The sequence below is a fragment of the Pleuronectes platessa genome, chromosome 22 (genome assembly GCF_947347685.1).
Source record: "Pleuronectes platessa chromosome 22, fPlePla1.1, whole genome shotgun sequence".
NCBI lineage: Eukaryota > Metazoa > Chordata > Actinopteri > Pleuronectiformes > Pleuronectidae > Pleuronectes > Pleuronectes platessa.
The window spans coordinates 18362254-18370822 of record NC_070647.1 but is presented as its reverse complement, the minus strand read 5'-3'; positions in this window follow the sequence as shown (position 1 = coordinate 18370822).

Here is an 8569-nt window from a genome sequence, read left to right as displayed (position 1 = left end):
AAAAAGCTGCCAAAAACAACGGAGGTGAAATCTGCTCAGTTTTCTTTTCCTCTCCTCTGAACAGGAACAAAGATCCTGCAGCGCTCTGAACGCCCCCTGGAGGCTGGAAGGTGCATCACAGCCAACAACAGTTAAAGGTCCAGAGTGTGGGATTTAGAGACATCTAGTGGTTAGGGAGTAGATTGCAACCAAATTAATTCTCTTCACTTCACCCCTCCATTACCTTCAGGGGACAACAATGTGAAAGGAGTTTGATTTGTCCCTTCAAGGCTACTGTAGAAACCGTAGTGCGTAAAGATCACAGAATGTAGAAGGTAAAAAGCTGAGCAGCGGAATCTGAAGCATAAAGATGGACGACACTTCTCCAAAGGGTCAGGAAGCTTTAAAGTGGTTAAAATAAATCAATCACACAGGGACATTTAATTCAAAAGAGCCAGGACACTTCAGAACCTCTCATGTCTTTCTGTTCTGAAACCGATGATCCGACCTCCGCACCTCAGGACGTGACGAGCTGAGCAATAAGGACTCAAATGTGCTCAGTGATTCCCGTTTCAAATTTAAATTTAAATCACGCCCACAGATCAGAAGACATTTTGTGTTTTGGACTTGCAGCGACCGGAAGCCACTGATCATCTGAGCATGACGTGTAGGGAGATGGAGGTTCCAGGTCTTCATGCTGAAGGATTCTGCAATGAGTTGGGACATTTGGTGAAATCGGGCCGACTGCATTTAACACTCACCTCAAATGCAGCCTAATTAACTTCTATTAATTCAGCTCTGAACTCCTCGATTCTCCTCAAGCTATCTGGTCTCATCATCTAGTGATCGTCCCAAGTGTCAGTGAGTGAGAGACACATCCTGGACAGGTCGTCAGTGCATCACAGGACCAACGTACAAGAACAAGGGACATGTTGTGTCCTTAGTGTTTCTCCTGTGAAGCAGCAGCAGGTTGTTGGTTCCGACTCATTCACACCAAGAGGAGCATGTGGGAACATCCAGGCGAGGGGCGGAGCCTGTAGAGCAGCAGGAGGTGGGACATGACGTATAAACTCTGTTGTGGAAAGATCAGTGTTGTTGTTTACAGCTCATCCACACCGGAGTCGGCCCTCATCACCAGAAGATCTGGAATCTCCTCGTGTTTCCAAGTGGACGTCTTCATCTTCTACGTGTCCGGCTCCTCTTCTTCATCCTGAGATGTTTGTGTTCTTCTAGTTTCACGTCACGTGTTAGAAACCTCATCAACACGTCCACTCGCTCACTGGGAAGCTTCCACACATTGTCCTGCTGGTTCCTCACATGGACTCTGACATGTTACACACATTCTACCAAGAGGCTGCAGGAGAAGATCCAGAACATGTCCAGAGACACTGACTCAGACATTTGTTCTCAGATACAGAAGCTGCAGAACACGTGAGGAACACGTGAGGAACACGTTAGGAACATGTGAGGAACATGTGAGGAACATGTGAAGAATACGTCAGGATGTGAAAACGTGTGAAAGCTTAAACTAGCTGCAGATACACTTCTGAATTGTCCCTGAAGAGGAGAAAGATCAAAGCAGAAGAAAAAAACTAACTATCGTTAACTCAGCAGTTTATCCTTTGATCAAGTCACTCAGCTGAGGCTCAATGTGTTGCCATGACAACCACGAGATGTTTGTAGGGTTCGATTTCTCTTTCTCTGCAGGGGGGGGGGGGGGGGCTGATCACCTCAGTGGATAGACGGTCTGAGATTACAGCCTACACACTCTCTGCTGCTCTTACATAACACACACCAAGGAGGAAACCGAAACAGGAAATAAGACGACGAGAGAAGGAAAGAGAGGAGGACGGAAGGTAGGAGGGAGGGAGGGAAGAGAGGATATGACAACAGGGGAAAAGAAAGGATAGGAAAGGAGGAAAAAACAAGAAGATGGGAAGAGGAAAAAGAAAAGAAAGAATGAAAGGACATGAAATGAAAGGTAGCGAGGAGAGGTGAGAAAAATGAGTGTGATTAAAGAGGGGAGGAAAAGAAAAGAGAGGAAAAGAGGAGATGAGAGTAGATCAGATGAGAGGCTAGATGAGGAGAGGAAATGAGGAGAGGAGAGGAGAGGAGAGGAGAGGAGAGGAGAGGAGAGAAGAGAAGAGGAGAGGAGAGGACAGAAGAGAAGGAAAGAGAAGAGGAGAGGAGAGGAAGAGAGAAGAGGGGATGGTGAGAGGAGAGGAGAGGAGAGGAGAGGACCGTTTGGGAAGGAAACACAGAGAAGGAAAAAAGAATTGAAGGAAGAGAGAGAAAGAGAGACAGGAAAGGGAACAAAGACAAAACAAGGACAGGACATGAAAGAGGGAGAGAATAAAATGACAGGAAACAGAAAGAGGAGAGGAGAACATTCATGAAGGAGAGGAGCCAAACGAACAGCAGAGAGGAAATGAAGTAAGGAGAGAAAGAAAAGATGAAGACTAAACAGACGATGAGAGGAAAGGAAATGAGAGGAGATGACAAGATGAAGAAAAAGGTAAAGTATGAGAAAAATTAAGTCACGACTTTTAAAGTTACAGAGCTGCATTAAGTCACACACACACACACACAGACACACACACACAGACACACACACACACACCCACACACAGAGCTGCAGAGAGACTCACCCAGAGAGATCAGCGACTCGTTCTCCATGATGATAAACTGAAAAGAAAAAGGACTGATGGATAGAGACAGAGAGGAAGAGAGGATGGAAGATGGGAAAAAAAGAAGAGGAGGAAGAAGAAGTGGAGGAAGAGGTGTATCGGAGATGAAAAGAGAGAGGGAAGAAGAGGGAGAGAGATGGAGAGAGAGAGAGAGAAAGAGGGGGAGGGAGGGAAGGAGAGGCAGAATGAGTGGAAGGCTGGTCGGTTCAGCCCACACACTGCTAGCATGACACACACTGTGCATACGTGTGTGTGTGTGTGTGTGTGTGTGTGCACGTATGAGTGTGCACGTTGTCTCCCACTCCAATGCGTGGGTTAGAAAACACACCTCTATCTCTCTCTCTCTCCCTGACTTACGAGCGAGAGAGGGAGTCCAACACAGAGAGGGGGGGGGGGGGGGGGGGGGGGGGGGGAGCAGCGTGGGTGTGGAGGAGCGGCCCCGTCACCATGGCAACGACGCAAAAGGGGGAAAAATTATGGGGATTCTGAATCCGAGCAACATCATCATCTTCATCATCTTCACCATCATCATCTTCATCATCATCATCATCTTCACCATCATCATCATCATCTTCATCTTCACCATCATCATCTTCATCATCATCATCATCTTCATCATCTTCATCTTCATCATCTTCTTCATCTTCACCATCATCATCTTCATCTTTATCATCATCATCTTCATCATCTTCATCTTCATCATCTTCATCATCTTCATCATCATCATCATCATCATCATCATCGGCCAATGATGAAGAGCGTTGTTTCACGACACATTTTCAGATTCTGTTGGATTTAATGACTCTTCTCCTGAGTCACATCCGACCAATCAGAGCACACGTGGCAGCGGTCACATGAGTGTTTTCCACATGTGACCCTCTCTCCCCGTCACATGAGTGGGCGTCGACGGGGGGTTCGAGGATCAGTCGTCAGCCTCTCTCTCCAATCACGTGACCACACACACACGTCACATGACCCGCTTAGTATTTGTGTTAAAGTGTCACTGATGATCCCCCCCCCCCCCCCCATCATATTTGGTCAAGAGCCTCGTCGTCAGTTCGAGGACTTTCACCGCTGTCACTCAAATCCCTGCGCTCGCACTCGTATTTTCTCGTTTGCACTTCAGCTTCAGCTCTTCTCACACAAACGCTGCTTCTGATCTCAGATTACTTATTTTTTCACTGTGACCTTTAACCTCTGAAATCTAATCAGTGAGTCCTAATATGTCCCATTCAGAGGAACATGAGGTCCCTGTCACCATGACCTTTGACCTTCTGGCACCAACAAGTAATCAGTTCATCTTTGAGTGCGAGTGTAAGTTTGTTTATAACTTTGAAGACGTTCCCCAAACTGATCTTAAGATATCACGTTCAAGAAAAACACAAACATACTTCAAGAGGCCACCGTGACCTTGAGCTTTGACCTTCGGCTTCCTTTATGAAATCCAAGTGCAAGTGAATGTTTTATACCAAATGTGAAAAGATTCCCTCGAGTTCTGTTGATTCGCAAGACAAAAAATACATTATGGAAACTCAGTTGATAGCAACGATACTATTTTTTTGGTGATAAGACATTTTTTTAACAGTTTCATTGAGAATACTTTATGACTTTGGTGAAAACATGTGTTTTGTTTGTTTGTTTGTTATTTGCTGCAGATCCAGTGAATTTAAATGTGGTTTCCTCTGAGGAACATTTGGACCTAATGACAAATAAAAACGTTCAGTGATCATCAGGTCCAGAGATAATCATGTCGTGATATTATAATTATTAGTAACATCATTACATCTGAATCACTTTCATTACAACAACCTGTGTGACAGGGTTTTAAAAACGGTCTAATTGCTCTTGAGCCTTAATGTTTGTTTTGTGAGGAACCTTAAATCCAGATGTGCAGCCATTAGAGATGAAGATCAAGCTGCACCACACCACCCTCTGCTGGCCTGGAGCGGCATGTACACCTACATTTTATTTATTTGAGGTGAAAAGTAAACAAGAGAAGAAAAAGAAGTGAATCTTTGAAAACATAAGAACTTGAATGAGTCGACTTCCTGTTTGTTTAGAGCCTGGGGTTGATTCGAGCCTTTTGGGAAATCTGCATTTTAATATCGGCCAGAAACCGACTTGATGACAGGACTGTCTGGTTACCATGGCAGCAGCCTCCCGTGGGACACTGACGTCAGACGGTGAATCCACGACTCAAAGATCTATAAGCATTTTGTTTTATTCATCTGTTGAGGGACTTTATTATTTGCATCGAACACAACGTGGATGATTAAAACAAGATTAAAAAACTAAAGTTCCATCAGTCGACGTCAACTTGGTGGAATCTGTGTTTTCCACTCAGCGGTGGAGCAAACACACACGAGACACACAAACACGTCCTGGTTTCAACACTCTGCTCATTTATTTAGAAAAAGTAAAACATCCTCCGGCTGCTTTAAACCAACAAACTGTTTCTCAGTCCGAGACGATGAGAAACATTTCGAAAATCCCTGAAACCTTTCACAAAAACTAACGACTCTAAAGCTACGACAGCAGATATCACAGTGTAGTTACAGTTATGATCAGTGCTGTGTTGATTCATGTGTTGTCATCGGTCGACAAACTGTTTCTGTGTGCGTTTGTTTTACGTCTCTGTTGGTCCCTTCAGTAACAGATCCACGTACGCTCCGGTCACCAGACTCTCCCGGGACACGCCCAGCTGCTCCATCAGACCCTCAGCCACCTGGACAAGGAACCAATGAGCATCAGCACCTTCAGGCACAGTACTCCACAGTACTACAGTACGCCACAGTACTCCACAGTACTCTACAGTACTCCAAAGTATGTCCACAGTAATCCCGTATGTGATTTATGTATGTACGTCAGTTATGTGTTAAGTGTACAAGCTACTGGATGATCTGAATTTCCCACGGGATTAATAAAGTATCCATCTATCTATCTATCTATCTATCTATCTATCTATCTAGTACTACAGTACTCCACAGTACTCCACACTAGTATAAATGCACCCAATGACCTCTTCTGTCCACTTCCTGTGTTTGTACTGAAACGTGCTACATTCACCCAGATAGCATTCACAAAGTAATCCTCAATTTACTGGATTGATTGGAGATAATTGCTCAAAATAATAATTCACACGTGCTTCTGAACAACAAGGTCACATTTTATGTACGTATTGGAAAATATGGCGTTGATTATAGATCATAACTAAATACTCATTTGTATTACAGGGAGGAAGCTTTCGTCTGTAGCTTGTTATCATTCTGCTGCTGTTGAGTCAAAAAACATTGTGTGATAAAGAAGTTGTTGAAGCTCAGTGACACATTCAGGTTTCAAGTTACAGCGCCTGAGAATAGAAACCCACCTGTTGTCCCTCCTCCAGCGTCTGCTGCGGTCGCATCACCACCTGCAACACACACAGATCACACACAGATCACACACAGATCACATAACACACACATCAAGACACACACACACAAGTTAGCTTCGTCTTTCAGGCAGTTCTGTGTCTGTGTTCGGCTTCACTGGGAAATCTCACAACTTCAAACAAATTCAACAACATCATCGTTTGTTGTTGGGTCACCACGACGATACAACTGTGTACACACAACGTCTGTATGTATCTGTGTGTGTGTGTGTGTGTGTTTGTGTGTACCTCCAGTTCCATGTAGTGTCCCAGTCCCTCCACTGTGTCCAGGTGAACTCTGGTCTGACCAATAAGAAACAGCCGGCGCTCCTTCCGTACCTCACCTTTAACCCCGAGTGCGTCTGACAGCACCGTCTACACACACACACACAGACACACACAGACACACAGCAGGGTTAGTAACCTGGCTTTACGCCCTCATGGTCTTATGGAACCACAGGTTGGACTTGTACCTGGAGACTCTGCGGGTCGCTCGTGGGACTGATGGAGTAACGAGACAGTTTGGGTCCGTCAGTGTCCGGCCGCTCGTAGAAGATCAGCTGACCTGATCCGTCCTGACAGACACAGCTCCGTCAGGTTTGTACAGAGGAAACTTAGTTATTTCATTGACACACAAACACACACACACACACACACACACCATGAAGTCTCGTAGCTTCAGTCGTCCGCTGCTGCAGTTGTAGAAGACGTCGTGCTGTCTGATGATCGTGCCGTCTGATTGGCTGAGGAGTGCCGCCTTCTCAGCGAACTGCGTCGGGTCGCCCACTTTGGCTTTGATCTCCACGTTGGACGGCATGTCTCTACTGAGCGTGTGCAGAGCAGAGGGACAACAGGACGTCAGCAGACGTCGGATCAAAGGATTATATTTTGTTCACAAATAAATTAATTGAAAAGACAGATCTGACCAGAACGACCTGTTTCCTCTGAACACTTTAATGTTCACGGCTAAATTACAATTAAAGCAAACAGCTGATGAATCAATCTACTAATATTCATAACCCTGAGTTTCTAAATCTATCTGGGGATCATAAAGTATCTATCTAACATCTATCATCTATACTTCTATCTATTTATCATTTATCCTCCATATCTATCTATTTAACATCTATCATCTATCATCCATCAACACTAGGAGGAAAGAAACATGCATTTATTTCCATTTTATAATTTTTTATTTGGACTCCATAATAGTATATCTATCTACAGATATATACAAATACATAAATACACACATGTATATTAGTAACATGTACCAGTAAACAGTGATATAAGTGTATATAAAGTTAATATAAATATAAACTTCAGTCCCACCTGACTCCTGCTTCTTTCTCACTCTGCTCAGATTTTACCGCCAGGACACTTCACTTCCGGGTTGTAGCCGAGGCGCTGATCTGAGAACAGCCAGAAATCGCAGAGGATGCTTGGAGTCCCGTGAGGAAACTGACTGCAGACCAGCTGTGACACACGTTGCTCCGCCTCCTCCTGGCCCTTCTTCCTGTTGATGTTGCGAGGCGGTTAGCGACGCGTTAGCACCACCTGCTGGTCTGGAGGACTGTGCAGGAAATGACCCGAGATGAAAACTGATCTCTGCACAGTTAGTGGAACTAAATATTGATTGATTATTTATTTAAGCCTCGGAAGACACATAGAGGAATAAGACCCTCATTTACAAGGGTGCCGAGGGAACAATGAACAGTTAATACATTTAGAGAATAAATAAATAAATAAGAATTAAATAAATATGCATATATACATACAGCAACACAAGGGAAAAGGTCACAAACAATCAACCCTGACGATTCAATAAAATACTATGGTTCAGCCGAACCCACTAACAGTTACAATCACTGCAGGAGAAGCCAGCCGTACATGATCATTAGAAGATTATAGATTATCAATAAGTTTATGAAATTCTATTAATATTATCTGAGCAATGAGCTTTGTCCTCTGGTTTGGACAAAACGTAAATTTCTATTTGACTCAATGTTATTGGTTTTTGTTATTCGCTGTCATTGTGTTGTTTCCTTTTTTAGTTTTAAAAAGTGTGACCAAAATAAAACAACTGATGCTGAAATGCTGCTCCCTGATTGGTTGAATATTACAAAGTCTGACATCATGTTGTGACAGAGAGTGTTTCTGTTTATATCATGTTCGTATCTGTGTGTGTGTGTGTGTGTGTGTGTGTGTGTGTGTGTGCGTGTGTGTGTGTGTGTGTGTGTGTGTGTGTGTGTGTGTGTGTGTTGCCTGGCATTACTGGGCAGTGATATGAGAGAGAGAGAGGGAGAGAGGGAGGCAGAGGGAGAGAGAGGGGCAGGGAAACAGATGAGCAGAGAAACTTGATGAAAAGCAGCTCAGAGGAAAACCAAAGACGAGTGTGAGTGTTTTTCTGACTTTGATGTTCCAGTAGTGTTTATGTGTGAAGGCTACAGACAGGTTCATGTGAATGGTATTAAGAGTCCCAGGGGTCTGTCTC